The sequence below is a fragment of the Cupressus sempervirens genome, chromosome 8, assembly GCF_028749045.1.
Source record: "Cupressus sempervirens isolate cs-2001-9-10 chromosome 8, ASM2874904v1, whole genome shotgun sequence".
In the NCBI taxonomy this organism is placed as follows: Eukaryota; Viridiplantae; Streptophyta; class Pinopsida; order Cupressales; family Cupressaceae; genus Cupressus; species Cupressus sempervirens.
Window position 1 is genome coordinate 836,731,598 of NC_143125.1, and position 17,619 is coordinate 836,749,216.

Sequence of the window (17,619 nt, forward strand, 5' to 3'; positions counted from 1 at the left end):
TGTGATGTTTGCATACCATATTTTGTCTTTATCCAGTGCAAATCCATCTTGTCGCTCTATGTAAAAATCATCTTCTAGAATTTCATTTAAGAACATTGATTTGACATCCATTTGGTTGTTCAAAGTAAATTTCCTCTTCTAGAATTTCATTAAAAAACACCAATTTAACAGGCATTTGGTATGCTTTGAAAATCTTGAATCCAACATAAGAAATAGTGTTATAGCTTCTAATCTTACAATTAGAGAAAATGTTTCACCATTATCTAAGCTCACTTCTTATGCATATTCCTTTCATATAAGCCTTGCCTTGTAGTTTCTAATTACTTCACTATTCTTATTTAGTTTATTCATAAAAACCCTTTTTTTTTCATCAATTTTTTTGCTTCAACTCTTGGAACAAGAGACAAAGTCTCATTCTTCATAATTTGATCAAGTTCTTCATGCATATATTTTACTCAATAATCATCATTGATCGGTTTCCTCGCCATTTTGGGATCCAATTATGATATGAGACATGTGATTTCACTAGTTTTTCTCCTTGCCAACACTATTTCTTTCCTATCACCAATTATTTGTTAGTAGTATGATTATATATCACATAGCTTGGAATAACTAGTTTGGATCTAGGAATGCATACTTCTTCAACAATTTGAACTATTTCTTCTTCCATATTGTTCTACTCAACTAGTCTAGATTCTTAAATGTTTTAGATTCCTAGAAATTCCTTTTTTATTCTAGGGCTCTTCTACTGACTTTTAGAATGTAGTATTGGCCAAAATAGAGAAAAAAATTCTTACTAGATTCCCAAACCTTTTGCTTTGGCTAATAATTATAGATTTTTTTCAAATATTTTTGCAACTACTAATGTTTAGTATTTCTTTTATTAGGCTTCCTTTGAAGCCTATTATAGTAAATTTGAAAAGAGCATGCAAAATGTTTTATGGTGTACTAGACATAGACATCATGGATTTCATAAAGTTTTTAGAAAGTATTGTTGTCTCCCCAAGGATTCTAGAGTGCTTAGCTCTCTATCGACTAGAAGAAAAGACTTGAATTGTGTTCTAAATGGATTATTCAAGGAATCTATCATAATGAAAATTGGAAACTTATTATTAAACATTGCATTTATTTTTACTATCCAATTCTTAGATCAACCTAGATGAGGATAGAATTCAGAATCCTTCTTGTAAAAAAAATATTTAGTCTAGATTCAAGACACATTTATATAAAAAATTATTTGGCATACATGGGAAGCTCTCAAACCTTGGATTTTTGGGATGACACCATCTTTCATGACAATCTATCATTCAACCAACACAACATATGATGTTTTATATTTATCTAGTCTTAATAACTTCCTTTATCCAAAGTTCTTATCCATTATGGTCTACATTTTGAAAATAATATAATTCACACTTTGTGTGATCTGTTTTCTGATGTTACTACAAATCTTCATGGTCTAATTAAGATCTAGGACAATTACAGAGGAATTTTTAATGTGATTGAATAAGTTAATCAAAAGCATTAGTTAGTGAATTAACATAGATTAACTAATCTTAACTGAATAAAGAATATAAATGTAATGAATTAAAAGATAGTAGTGAGATAGAAGGAAAAGGAAGATAATGGAGTTAGCTTGAGTGGCCTACATCTCTGAGTCTCTATCCCATAAATTGACTGATCTAATTAGCTCTTAGAAATCAATTACAAGCCATTCCCTTCAAGCACAATAATATCATTATTCTCCCTTGTGCAAGAATAATCAACATGTCTCTAGAATATTCTCTCCACATTTATCACCTAGATAATAATTCTAAAGGTTTACTACCATGATTTTACACATAAGATTAGCCATAATTAGACTTAACCACTAAAACCAAAAATAGTCCCCTTCGGAAAATAATCCCGTGAATATACCCTTATAAAAAGTTTGGTACTTAAAATTGTTCACTATATTTTATTTATTTATTTTAGGGTGAGAGGGGCATGAAGGGGGGTTTGTTTTAACAATAATCTTTATTTTAAATACTAGTTAATATAAAACCAATAGGCACCCTATCTATTACAAGGCCAATGGTTAGGAGTTCAACTCTTTCTAGATACCATTTAATAGTGATAAATTATTAAGATAAGATTTTAAATAAATATTTCCTACTAATAGTACAAAAGAAATTATAGTCTACTAGCTAAGGCAGACGAATAGTTGGATACCATAATAATAATTTTGTTCTAACAACTAAGTCTTATTTTATCCATGTTTCAATGTGGCACCATGTGAGTATTCCACATGGTTAAAATGGAAGATGCCAAATGTCAAATTTTCTAACACTTGTCTACCATGAGGACACTATGTGTCAAATTATGGTTTAGTGAGGGGTTTTAAATTTTTCCACATGTCAACAAATGATTGATTGGAGATGCCACATCACTTGCTCTACCACAACAACATGACCACCCACTAACTCTCTTTTAATAGAGATTAAATTTTATGATATTTTTTTTTAAAAACACTACCTACTAATAGTATAGAACACATTGTGGCCTTGTGGGTACTAGTTAGATGCCATAACCAAGATTTTACTATAAAAAAATAAGGCTTATCTTATCCAAGTTTCCATGTAGCACCAATGTGCTATCTGGCCGCCAAGGAGGATACCACGTGTCAACTTTTTTGCCACTTGTCAACTATGACATTTCAATGTGTCAGATTTTGGTTTAGTAGAAGGTTATAAATTTTTCTACATGTCAACCAATGATTGACTGGAAATGCCACATTACTTGTTTTGGCACATTAGCATGATATCCTATTGCATTCCTTTTAATAGTGATAAATTGTTAAGGTAGGGTTTTAAAGGAATGTTGCCTACTAATAGTACATAAGAGTTTGCGCTCTAGTGATTAAGGAAAATGAACTTTTGGATAACATAATAAGAATTTTTTTATAACAACTAAGCCTTATCTTATCCAAGTTTCTATGTAGCACCATTTGAGTGTGTCATGTGGCTGCTAAGGAGGATGTTGTGTGTTAACTTCTCTAAAGCCTATCTACGAATGATGATGCCATGTGTCAAGTTTTGGTTCAGTGAGGAGTTATAATTTTTTCCACATGTCAACAATAATTTATTGGATAGGAAATGCCACTTGCTCTACCATGTCATCATGTTAACATAATTAGAATCACATTTTTCACCTCAAACTTTAAATTGCCATAACTTTCATACAAACTCCCATTTCAATGAAATGGACACTATTAGAAATATCTCAGCAAGATCCTTGATTTGGTATTGGTTTTGAAAACTTTGGAAATGGTTTTTTTTTTTCCTTTTATGATTGGTCTTTCTACCTAGTTTGACCAAAAAATTGATTGACTATATCCTAGATATATGTGTTAGGATTGAAGAGACATAAGTAAAAATTACATGCAAATATAACCAATACTAGAAATAATTAATGCATATAGAAGATAACACAAGACAAAAATATTTAATGTGGTCCACCCAATTCTTGGACTATGTCCACCAAACAACAAGTCTAATATATTTATTTGGTAATTTTAAGCTAATTACAATATGCAAACCCTTACATCTCACTACCACAAGTAGCTACTAAATCATCACATATTAAGAAATAGCTAACCCTGAGCCATTTTATACATTATTTTTGTCATCTAAAATACTAGGGCTTGAGGTATTGTTTAGGGACACCACAAGAGATCTTGCACCTTGACCCCATCTTGGGGTGGCTTCCCCCAAACCCTCATAGAAAAATATGGGGGGGAATAACACCAAATAAAGAAGGTAAAAGTTAACCTATGAGTTTTATTAGGCTCCACATAACAACAATATGGACTCCATTTGTGCCCATTTAAGTTTCATTGAGTCTAGTTTCCCAATAATTTTATGTTGGAGATGATTTATTAAGCATTGTGGATACTTGAATTATAGTAAATATTATGCCCAAGATCACTTCACACCTAGAAAAATAAGTTGACCTAGTTCTTCCCTACTCACCATTCTCTACAGGATTTTGTCTTGGAAGTCTTACCATAACCTTTGAATATGAAACAATTCTTGGGATCCATTTATAAAAATCATGGTGTAAGTAGTGGAAGTGGTTTTTGTGTATCTTTTTAAATTATAGGCCTAAGATGTGCCACCACTCTCGCTTATTCCCCTACTTATGGTCCCCACCCCAAAAAAATTATGACACTTGTATTCCCATCTATCCTCATGGTGATGTTGACTTGTTATGGTATTTTATATGAAAATGGAGCCTAAGGAAGCCCCATTTCACCTAGTGTTTTTTTTTTTAAGGCTTGACTCTAGGCTCTCATCTTTAGCATCTAAGTATGAAAAACAATAGACATCCTTACTACGACCAATAGGTACTTTGATTCATAATTTTTAGAATTGAATAAGAGTAAAATAAATCTAGGTTTACAATGATTACTTATTTAGTTCTATCAGGCACAAAATCTTCTTTTAGCATGTGATCTTGCTAAGAGAATCACCTTGACTTCCATCTAGTTTTTTGTAGATGCACAATAGGAAAATGGAAGAAATCTAACCAAATATTAATGAAGGGAAAAAACCAAGATCAAACCCTTGGATTAGGATTGATTAATGAAAAATATAGTATTGATTCAATACAAGGTGGCTGAATCTTGAAAGGAGATGACCCGAGCCCTGGTAAATAATGATATTATAGAAGATAAATAAGAACATATATTTTTAGCTCAATTGCAACATATAATCTCATAATAGAATGATAATATTTACATCCAACATGATTAGTTGTAAGGCCTTATAAGTTATGGCCAAGTACATGAGCAATTACAATAATAGTTCTTCAAAACCTAGAAAGATCCAACCTCTAGCAAGCCTAGACCCATAATCTAGTAGAAAACCCTAAGATGAATCTAAAATTGTTCGCACAAGACACGAAAGAAATTTTTTCTTTCACAAACCCAAACTTAGCTACTAGCTCTACTAAACTTCGCTCCTCTTAGTTACTTTGTGCTAAAATGAAATGACTCAAGACACCACAAGACCCTCTACTTATACCAAAATAATCCACAAGTTGGCCTAGCAAGTTATCTTAACTAAACACTCATTAAATACACCCTGAAGCAACAACTTGGCCTGATAGACATAATTAAATAAATAGTTAGGAAAAGCATCAAGTTTACAATATGTAACAAACTCATATAAAAAACTAAAATTATGCACCCTTAGGCATAGGTCAATTTGTCCTCTGACAATCCAAATTCAATACCGCATTAGCCAACTTGAAAAAATAAAATCTCACAAATACAATCTCCAAAGTCTATCAAAGAAATTAGCAACATGTTACTAGTAGCCACCAAAATGGCTCTAACTTGACACAATTACTTCAAAATTTATACACACCTAGGAAAAGGTTCCCAATGTGCCTAGAACACATCCTCAATAACACAAACCATAGGTCCAAAAATTTGACCTCGATGTCCTTGCATACATGATTATTGACTACCTTAGGATGCTCATACATCAGACACCCCAAGTGCAAAGAAAATATGTTCTTTAACAAATAGAAGACTATATTTTAGGGCTCAACACATAAACCCTAAAATAGTACTTCACATACATGTCCTCCAAGTTATCAAGTTGTACACTCTTGTCTTTATTCTACTTATTCTAATATTCTCCTATAACAAATAACTATCAAATATGCTTGTTCATAGCCTTCCTTTGTGTACTACTTATCCTTTTTTTCCATTTTGATCTATAACCCCTTGAGAAACCTTCAAATCAACTCACATACAAAAACTGAGGTTCCTTCTACCAATTCCATCATTCTAAAAAGGAATCAATGATAACTTTATGCGACCCTCATCAATAGTAAAAAAATTCTTCACACAATCATTAGCTTCCCTGCAATCATATTGCCAAGGTCTAACAAGTAATTTTTACTCATGTCCACAATATTACATAGAAATTAATCAACATACTATACAATCTTAAAGTTAGTAAGCTATTGCTCTCTCACTTCCAAATCATGTTCATCTTGCAACCAGCTAGTCCTATAAGGAAAAGGATGTCCCACTCTCCTCAAACCAAGTATTTGAGCCATCTCCTTGGCAACTAGGTTATTAGTAATACCACCATCCACAATCCCATTCTAATATCCTCCAAACTTAAAACAAGTCTTGAAAAAACTCCTCCTTTGACAAGGTTCCAACACCTTTTTACCAAGAAACACTCATCAAACTAGCAAGTTCTCCTTCTCCTTCTTGGGCTCATTCACTAAGTCCACGTTCTCATTCACCACAACAACTATTTTAACACTATCCTTTTGGGAACACTCAAAATATTTATGTCCTTCCTCACCAAATCTGTAACACATAGATTTAAATCCACCTCTATGTTTTCTCTTCCTCTCTTCATCAAGTTTTGTTTCATCTTCAACAATTTTTTTCTTCTTTATAGAGTGTTCCTTCCTTTACTTCCCTGGAGAATTATGTTGATGTATTCTCTTCAATTTTTCTTGTTCTCTTAGAGCATATTGATAAGAATCCTCAATTGAATTAATATTTAACATACCAATATCATCCTAAATATTGAATCTCAAACCATTAATATATCTAGCAATATTTTCCATTGGAAGTTATCTATGTCCAAACAAAATTGTTAACTTATAGAACTCTTTGGTATAATCTTTCACTGACATATCCTCTTATTTTATATTATGTATCCTCTTAAACAATTCAAGTTAATAATCAACATGAATCAACCTATCCTTCAACTTAGTCACTATCAATATCCACATAGTGATCTTCACTTCACCTTTCTCTTCTCTATCTCTTTGCAATTCCTTCCACCATAAAGAAAAATGTCCTTTCAACTTAGTTTTTTCCAAACTCACTCTGATTAGATCATCAATATCCTCTAACTCAAAGTAGTCTTCTAATTCACCAATCCAAATAATCAGGTCTTCATGATTCAAGTTACTGGAGAAATTAGAAACATCCATGATATGCTTCAACTTAAAGTGAGATCTAAATATATCCAACAAACCAACTATATCTTGCACATATCTCTCCATCTAATCAATGTTGTCTTCACCACTAGATCCATCTTTAAATTCTTTAGTAGTTTCCCTATAACCATCTTCTATACCCAAATTCTTAGGTACACCAATTATATAGCTTTGATGATCTCAACAACCACATGATCTCAACAACCATATCCTTCTTCATCAATTCCATCTAATGTCTAAAATACTATTTAACATTCTCTAAAATATTAGTCTCCACAACATCATAGAGATATTTAATTTGTGTAAGGTCAAATCTTATTGGAGGCATCTTCCAAGATGTTCACAAACCCAAAGCAACAAATCCACAATATCAACTAGCTCTGATACCACTGTTGAGATAATGGGTGTTGCACACATTGCATGATATTGTTATATTTTATTATTTTATTTTATTATGTAATGTTGTGCCTAGATGGACGTGCAACATGTAAAGATTCCCATGGAATATTCTTGATGAGTTGTATTGTAGCATTGTGAATATATTTCATGTAATTATTTAATATTGGAGAAAAGAATTAAATGCCCAATATTAAATGTGGGGTTAGTGGGTTAGGTAGCACATGGTTTATGTAATACCACTTAGTGGTTTTGTGGGACTTGCTACTATATAAGCAGCCATAAGGGTAGTTGTTGTAGAGTAAGAGTGAGAAAGGCAAGAGTCGAGAAGGACAAGGCTTGATAGCTTAGCCAAGGGAGCATTTGTGAAGGTTAGAAGCATGGCATGGGATGTGTGGATTCATGCTTGTTCACATAGTTTGCTCAGTTGTGGCTATGGCCAAGAAGGCTTCCATGGTTGTATTGCAATGGTATTTTCTGCTGAATAATACATGGTGATGAATGCTTTTGGAGCCTAGGTTTTTCCCTCAATGAGGGTTTCCCAGGGTATATCTTGTGTCACAATTTTGTGTGTATGTTGTCTATTCTCTTGCATGTGGATTTTAATTCCATATTTAATTCAGATCTATTATGGGTTATGTGGAAATGGTTATATTCTTTGTTGCCAAGTTTCCTTACAACCACTTAATATAATACAAGGTAGATGAATCCATAAAAAAGTAGGTATAGCCCCCAACAAATAACTACATAGAAGAATGTAAGAATTTGTCTTAGGGAAAATTCACCCAAGATTGAAGAACTGGTACACAAGCACAACTATAGACCAAAAAGAGTATGATTAATATATCATAGCATGCCCTAATACATCACTATATCTTTAGATGAGTGTACCCACTAGGAGTGCATGTATATAAAGGCCTTTGAGATGCATCTAGAATGACTAGGAATCAACATCATGATAAGTCATACAACCACGCACATGTCCACTAGATATGAGTTATCCTCCTTTAGGCACAAGAGTAAGTGCAATGATGAGAGGAAAATCCTATAAAGGTGTAGCCTGCAAATTTTTGTTGTAGACTCCATGTGTTGAATTAGGAGTGCGAATAACTATGTTTTCTACATGACAACTCAGTGAATGATGCAAACTCTAGTGTTGTAGACACCATGTGCTGATTTAGAGTTGCTTATTTCTATGTTGTCAACATGATAACATGAAAGTATGCAAACTCCTAAGTGTCTCACAAAATAAATAATAAAATAATGCACTAACCTAAGTAAACTTAAGTAAGTGTAACTAATAAATACATATATACAATAACACCCCCCTCAAGTGCAACTTAGGAGAACACCCTTAAGCTTACAAAAACTAGGATGAAATGCATAATGGGTCCTAGCTACTAGGCCATGTTAGGTACCCATGTACATAATGAAATGCAATCTCTCATAAAGAGGAGAAACAGGGAAAATCTCATGTGAAAAACCCTCCCCCAAAAAGAGAGATGAAAAGACAAGATGCATGGATGGATGGAGTAATCAAGACCCCCCCATTATGACATACATCAAGTATATATGAAAGAGAAATGGGAGACTTGGACAAAACCCCTTAAACTGAAAAAGTCCCCCCAATAAAAGAGAAGAAGAAGGAGACAAGGTAGTCCCCCCCCCCCCCCTAAAAGTAGTGTGCTAACCAGTGAGAAATGCTCTAATGTAGAAGCTGATCCATGACTGTTGAATGATGTTCCTCCCCTTTGGAAGAAACATGGCTAAGGTACTAGTGAGATGCTTCTCCTATAAGTGGAAAGAATCTTGAAGATGAAAGGTGTCTTTGAAACTTGCTAGAGTGTCCCTATGTCGATGCTGATGGTGGCTCCTTCCAAAATAGATGAGAAGAAGTGCAGATCTAGCAAGGGTTGTTGTAGAACCTATTTCAAAGAATCAAAAATCTCCTCAAATGATAGAGAGACCTCCTATAAATGTTGTACATAAGGATCCACAATCACATTAGCCTAGAAAAGTTGATCATGTAGAGAATGGACATGAGGGTCAGAGTCAACCCTCACAACAACTGTAGAGGGATCATCCTCATCAAAGAGAAGTAGTATATCATCAAAGAAGTCTCCCAAATCTATAATGTGTGACTCTATGAACAAACCTAAAATGTCAATAAAGAAATCATCACCTGAGGCTAGAACTGGAAGACAAAATGTACCTTGTTGTGTTGGATCAATCACTATGGCAATAGATGAAGAATTCACCTCAAAGAGAAGATGAATATCATCAAGGATGTCTCCCACATATTCAATGTGAGGCTCCACAAACAAATTTGCAATGTCTAGTACAAAGTTGTCTCATAAAGGTAAAGTAGGAAGACATAAAGGTTCCTACTACACTAAATCTAAAGCATCTATGGTTGAAACAAGATCAAGAGGAGCAACGAGAGCATCTGGAGGTGTGATCTCATCTGGAGAGGATACAATTGCAACTGGAGGTAGAAGACCTTTAGGGAATGGAGGAATGTATGGATCTCCATATGTCTCAAAAAGATGAATCCAATAAACATATGGATTAGATGATTTAATTTCCTCAAGTGAATCCATAACCTTTATATCCATAAATAGAAAGAGAGTATGCCAAATGAGGGATATAGTGTCCATGTCATATTTAAGTTCTCTTGCATATGGTAGTGCATTATGTTGATTGAGATATTTGATAACCAATTGACTCTATTCCTGATAGTTTTCTAGTTTCAAGATAATTAAATCTTCCTCTTCCATGATGGACTAATCAATGTAACCCCCAAAGATGCAAGAAAAATGAAAGAACTTCCCCTAATGTGAGATTTGGTGCTTGATAGGTGGTGCATGTACAATAGGACACTCGTCAAAATGTACAAGATGGACTTCTGATTTTGTTGGTCACAACTATCTTTTGAGGCCAAAATCTAAGCATTGTAGCTTAGATTTACAACAATTCTGAAAAGAAATACAATGCAAAAAAGGCCCTAATGTTGAAAGTAATATTTCTATCTACACAACCCTACAATTTGACAATAGATCTACAAAGTAGACAAAAAAAATGCACTTTCAAAAAAATAGAAGCTAAAAATGTGTCCAAATGAGCTTGTATGAAGCATTTCAAGTTGTAAAATGTAGGATTGGATAAGTATAGTCACCAAAAGATGCAATTTTTGACAAATCCATGCACCAAAACTAGAAAAGAACACCACCACTAAAAAGTTTAGAAAATTCTACCCAAAATAAAAATAAATTGCACCTGATTTGGAGTCGAGATGATTGAGTTATGACCTTTCAAATTTGAGCTACAAAATCAAAACTAAATCTTTAGAGGGGTCTGGGCAGAAACAGCGAGCTTAGGTTTGATGGTCAAATGGCCATCGTAGTAGTTATAAAATGCCTAGGAATGACGATCAAACAACCATCAAATTTAATCACATGTCTAGCTAACTTCAGTGAAAAAAAAGGTCGCTTAGGTGATGTAGTAGATGACGTCAGCATATTGCTAGTGACTAGACATGTGCATATGGTACAGTCAATCCAAATGGAAAAATGAATGGTCCACATGGAAAGCTATGTAGGTAAAGTATGGTTGGTGATGTGGTAAGTCAATGGGATGATGTGTGGCTTGTGTTTGTAGGGTCCATGAGCACTACGAGGAAGGGTCCGCATGTCAGGTATCCATGTGTTAGGTGTTTAGAAGGCTTGTGTGTACAGTAGACATGGTAGCTGGTCAACCTAGTTTGCAAAAATTGTGTTGCGTGGCAATTCAAGAGACAGTGATGCAGGCTAGAAAACCTTAAACCATGCTAGAATATTCCTGTCATTATCAAGAGGAATCAATACTTTAGCGCCAAAATCATTGTTGTGATCGCTAGTGAGGGAATCATGAGTGCCGCAAAATGAAAATGGCTAGCAATTGAATTAAAATGGCCGCGAGAAAGTTTTATCCCACATTGAGAGTGAGAAAAATGTTAAATGCATTTATAAACAAAATGTTCCAGGTAGTAAACAACAAGGTAGCCTACTGTGGAATGTAGACTTTACCTTAGTTAGTGTCCATTCACCCAGAATTTATTGTTCAATGCCTAGCAAAAAATTAGGAATATGTTGGAGACTGAATGGAATATTCTCTATAGAATATTCTATGCAGGGTACAGGGTTGGGGTGTCACCACCCAGTACCTGTTCAAAAATATTTTCTCTGGAGGGCTGCTTGGTCAAATTTTATTTCAAAATCTGCAAGAAAATAACAAATCTTGATCTAAATCAAATGAAATTATAGATATGAAAGATGATCATACCAGAATTGCAAATCATGGCTTCAAGTTTTAGTTTGCAAAAAACTTTTGCCTCACGATCAACTTTGGACTAGGGTAGGCAACTTATAACCAATTTTCACTGAATCAACATTTTGGACACAATGGTGAGGTTAGATATAGCTCTAGATGCTCCCAATGACTACAATATTCTAGATTTAGGTCAAGGTGTTGAAGCAACAATGGTCTCAAATGACTATGTGAAGATAGATTCTCCAAGAGCTCTAATACTATGTAAGAATTTGTCTTAGGGAAAATTCACCAAAGATCGAAGAACTTGAACACAAGCATAATTGTAGACCAAAAAGAGTATGATCAATATATCATAGCATGTCCTAATGTATCACTATGCATTTAAATGAGTGTACACACTAGGAGTGCCTATATATAAAGGCCTCTGAGATGCATCTAGAATGCCTAGGAATCAACATCATGATAAGTCATACAACTAGGCATATGTCCACCAGATATGGGTTATCCTCCATTAAACACATGAGTAAGTGTGATGATGAGAGGATAAGCCTACAAAAGTGTAGCATGAAAATTTATGTTGTAGACACAATGTGCTATATGAGGAGTACAAATAACTACGTTTTCTACATGACAACTCAATGAATGATGCAAATGCCAGTGTTGTAGATACCATGTGCTGATTTAGAGTTTCTTACTTCTATGTTGTCAACATGACAACTCATGAAACTACACAAACTTCTAAGTGTCTCACAAAATAAATAATAAAATAATGCAAAATAATAAAATAATGCATTAACCTAAGTAAACTTAATCAAGTGTAAATAGTAAATATGTATTTACACCAACAAAGAAGATAAACAAGAAAAAATATATTTAGATCAATTACAATATATATTCTCACAATAGAATCATAAGATCTACATCCAACTTAACAGGCTATAAGGCCTTTCAAGTTGAGTCCAAATACATAAGCAATTACAATAGTAGTTATGCAAGACCTTGTAAGATACAATGTCTAGCTAGCCCAAACCCACAATCTAGTAGAAAATTCCAAGAAGACCCTAAACTTGTGCTTTCAAGCCACCACACAACCTTCTTGTTTTCCAATCCCACTCTTGGCTACTATCTGCTAAATTGCACTCCTCTCAGCTCCTCAATGTTGAACTAAATTGACTCAAGACACCACAAGACCATCCACTTATACTAAACCTAGCCATAGATTGGCCTAACAAGTTACCCTAAATAAAAACTCTCAATAAATACACACTCAAGCCACAAGCTCACTCAACATAAAGATATAAATAAATACTTAGGGAAAGCCCCAAGTTTACAATGCATAACTAACTCATACACCAACACAAAAGTATGTTCCCTTAGGAATAACTCAATGTGCTATCCAATGATCCAAATCAAAGAGTGCATGATCCAAATCCCATGATTCAAAGATTGAAAAAATAATCTCCAAAGTCTATCTAGGAAATTAGGAACATGTTATCAGTATCCATCAAAATGACTCTAACTCCAACATGATTAATTCAAACTTTAAAGGGCACTTAGGAAAACTTTCCCCAATGTGCCTATGCAAACCATATGTCAACAAATCCAACCTTGATGCCTATGCATATAGGATTTCTAACTATCCCAGGATGGTCCTAGATTAAGTATCAATGTAAACACTAATATAAATGGGATGAATAACTTAGATTTACTCCTCTACCACCTCCACCTTAAGAGGGTTTAATAAAGAAGATAGACCTAAGATATAAATATATGAAAAATTGATAAAGTATATAGAAAGGAAAGAGAGGAAGATGAAATACCTCATGAAATATAAACCTCAAACTAGGTCATCAAATGACCTCCACAAGGGGTTGATTCTCTCAATCTAGATTGAAAACTATGCTATGCACAAAACCAATAAAATGTTCACCAATTTGTAAGGGGAAACTTGGGTAATTATGGGAAAAAATGGAGTATCATAGATGTAGTGCACTCTTGTTGGATAGTGTGGGATGCTAATTCTAATTTTCTAGTTTTGAAGAAAGCTGAAAAGAGTACCCAAACCTATAACTTGCTCACAAATTGATATTCAAAACTTACAAAAAAAAGAGTTTTTTTTTTTGGTTGGGAGCAAGAGGGAAGTGGGAGGGGCGAGGAGAGGTTGGCTCAGTCAAACCACAATTTGGGAGTTAACCTCTACTTGAAATAAAGATAGAATGCTAGCAAATAGTAGTGATAGATCTATCATAAAAGTATTGTAAATCTATGAATACTCTCTTGAATTTATAATTTAATCAATTATTTATATGTAATATCTTTGACTAAAATTTAAAAAACTAAAATGAAATAAAACTAAAACAAAAACTTTTGTGTATGTATGTGTTTGAAATCTACCTAAGAAATACACGCATATAAATCTAGATCTTTCAAGGATGAATGTAGAAGATGCAAAAAATGATCTTGAATTTATGAAATAAGATCTTAAATGTTGGAATGATAGATCTTGTAGAAGCTCCATCAATATCTTCAATACCTAAATACTTGATCATCATTGGAGGGATTTCTTGAATGCCTTGAATGATGGAATAATGCCCAAGAACAGGAGTGATTGAGTTCTTGTTCTTGAACTTGTGAATGCATAATATGATTGATGGATGAGAAATGGAGAAAATGAAAGGGTTTATAAAGGGATCAAAATAGCTTAATCCTATATGATGACTTTCCTAGAAGTTTTTACCCTAGAACTAGCCTGATACGATATCCAAGAAGAGGAACCAAAATAGGACCCAATTAGGACTGCATTGTGGCCTTGATTAGACCATTAGGGGTGAAACGTGGTCCTAATTTATCAAAGGCACACTGTACCACTAGTTACCAAGGCCCATAACCTCCAAGATCCCTTTGGCTTTCAGCATCCCAAAATCAGTCCTAGATCTTAGAAATTAAACACATAGTCCAAGATACAGTCATTTCAATACTAAGAGTAGATTCAAATAGGATAGATGAAGGGAAGAGAGGACTTGGGAGGACGGATTCTACCTTGAGCTTAATAGCATGAAAATAGGATCTTTAAAGAGGATCTATTAGGTTTTACCCCAATTCCACCTAGGAGAAATGACATAAAAGGGAAGAAAGAAGGGAATATGTAAGGAGATTATTGATCTCACATTAAATGGGTGCTAAACCTTCATTAAAATAGAGTGCGTCCAATTTAAGATGCTCTAGTAGTATGAAATGGTATGATGGAATCCTCTTTACTTTACAAAAAGTTCTAGATGCAATTTTTTTAATCTCATCTTTCTTGATGGTAATATTTATTTATTATCTAAATCATGTATAAGCAATAATATCACAACATAGATTCATGTGCTAGATAATAAGATGGTTGATGAGATTTTCCACTTACAAGAGGTACTCCAAAATTGGGGAAATGTCCCATGTATATATTCAAAATTGAAAATGGTATTTTAATTTCTTTATGATTAGTCATTAGTGTGGTTGAAACTTGTGATCCCACCACTTACATATATTACATTTTGAAGCACCTCATTGACCTTCTTGTAACGCAATAGGCTTTCATTGTTACCACTTAGCTTGAGTACCCTATGGTAGTTTGGTCATTTCGTTGGCCTACTAATAATGTGTTTATTGAGCTACTTTAGGTGGCTCTAAATAATCAAGTTCTAAATAAATTTTTGGTTTTCCCACTTTCTCCAAGTGGTTCTTGTGGGTAGATCTGGCAATTTCTCCAAATAGGAAGGTGAATGAAGAAGGAAGGAAAAAAGAATGATGGCTCATTACGGACCCCCATATTGAACCTCATGATGTATTGAGAAATGGATAATTATCATCCCTCTTATTCTATAAGCACTTATTTATCTACTTATGCATTTTATTTCTATTTCTAGCCTTTTTCCATGTTTATCTTTTATAGAAAGCTTTCTAAACTCTTTTGAAATGACTTTATGTCCTTTTTTATAACTAGTAAAATTAAAATTATTATCTAATAAAAATTCAAAAGCTCAGTTCCTAGATCACATCCTTCAAAAAAATGAACATCTCCCCTCTACAAAGTGAAACACTAATTCTTCCATCTCATGACATACTATAATTAACAAGTGCTTTATTGAACTTAGCATAAAAAGGAAAGACTATAAATGGTTTAACCCCTAAATGTGATAAGAATAAAAAAGTCAGAGTAGAAAGGTCTTGAGGAACTAAAATGGACCACCATTACATTTATTTTTGTTCCCCTACAAGGTAAAAATACTTTTTAAAAAATTGAGTCATTGTTATCAATAAGTTAAGAATGACGAGTATTAGTCAGTAAGGGTATTTGTGCAAGAATTTTTAGATTTAAATATTAGTAAAAGTTGATGATAGGTTCATGTGCATTATAAAAGTCAATAGTGAAAAGTAAACTATTATTTCCCTCTCTTCTTATCAATACTCAACATTTTGCTTCTTTCAAGTTCAAACAAACATTCCCAAATCTTAGGGCACAAGAACAAAAAGTGGGAATGAGTGTATTATTTTATAGAGGAGATAAGTATTCTTCCATATTATTTATCCTTACTATTTTTTCACTGCATTATGTTCTTAAATCCCTTGATTATCTAACTATGCATTGAACCTAGAATAATATATCTATGTCTACTACTGGAATTTTTGTTATCCATTTCATTTAATTTCGAGTTGTCTCCTTTTTGTACTTTCAAGTGAAAATTAATCAAAAATACCAAATACACCGATCATGGGATGGAGTTTCCCCTCTCATATGTAAAAAAAGATTGCCATCCATTTCCAATCTCTCTAATACTGGGATAGTTCTTACTTCCCATTGGGAAAATAAGGTCAATTTTCAAATTGATTTTTTACTGAAAAGTATATTTAACAATAGGTAGAACATGAATTGATTCATTTAAATTTTTAATAATTATATGGTATCATATAAGTAGGTCTATTTTATATATCTAGAAAGGAAATAGCCAGTTGTACTCATTTTATTTTTTATTAGAGGAAAATTGGTTTTATAGTGATGAGAAACTAAACTTGATAGAAGGAAAACTAACAAATTTATCATTAATATGGATTTATCCTTTCCATTATGACCATTTCCTTTTTCTTTTATTTTAGTTTTCTTATTTTCTAGAGAGTTTAGAATATAGTACTAATTTGAGAAATAGTAAGAATCATCATCATTTATAGAAACATCCTTATTCCTACAAGAAGAAGAGGATGGAATGGAAATCACAAAAAGGGATTTCCTATTTTTATTGTAAGTATATGATAAAATTCGTTCCCATCTCAATCAATGTTGTCACATTCCATGTCCTCTTCATCAAGATGGACTCTAACACTATTTTTATACTCCAAGTGAGTTTTAGAAGGAGAGTTAACTTTAGCATGAATAGATTTGGGTCCTTCTATTATCAATAAAAATAAATCCTCAGGTACAATAGGAAATGATTATTTCTTCTTGTGAGCCTCCAAACAATGATTTAAAGAATCCTTGAGGAATATAGAAGTCAAATACATTTATCATGTCAAATGATTTAGAATTACAAAGTGAGCTAAAAATGCTTCTAAATTTGTTGTCCAAATTTGCATACCACATAATCACTTTTACAATAATCAAGAGAGAAAGGCCCTCAAAACCCCAATTAGTAGCTATGTGGCCTTCTCATATTTACTAGATAGGAAAAATGTTAGTTTTAGGTAGCTTGGATAGTTGTTTGTCCATATGTGATTAATTAGCAAATAATTGTTAGAGTTGGGGCAAATATTTGTTAATTAATTGACTCCTTCTAGAAGCCACTAGTAACCTATTGGTTAGGTTTTTTTAATTGAAAAGAAAAAAGAAAATTCTTGGTTAGGAAACAACTATAAAATTATTGG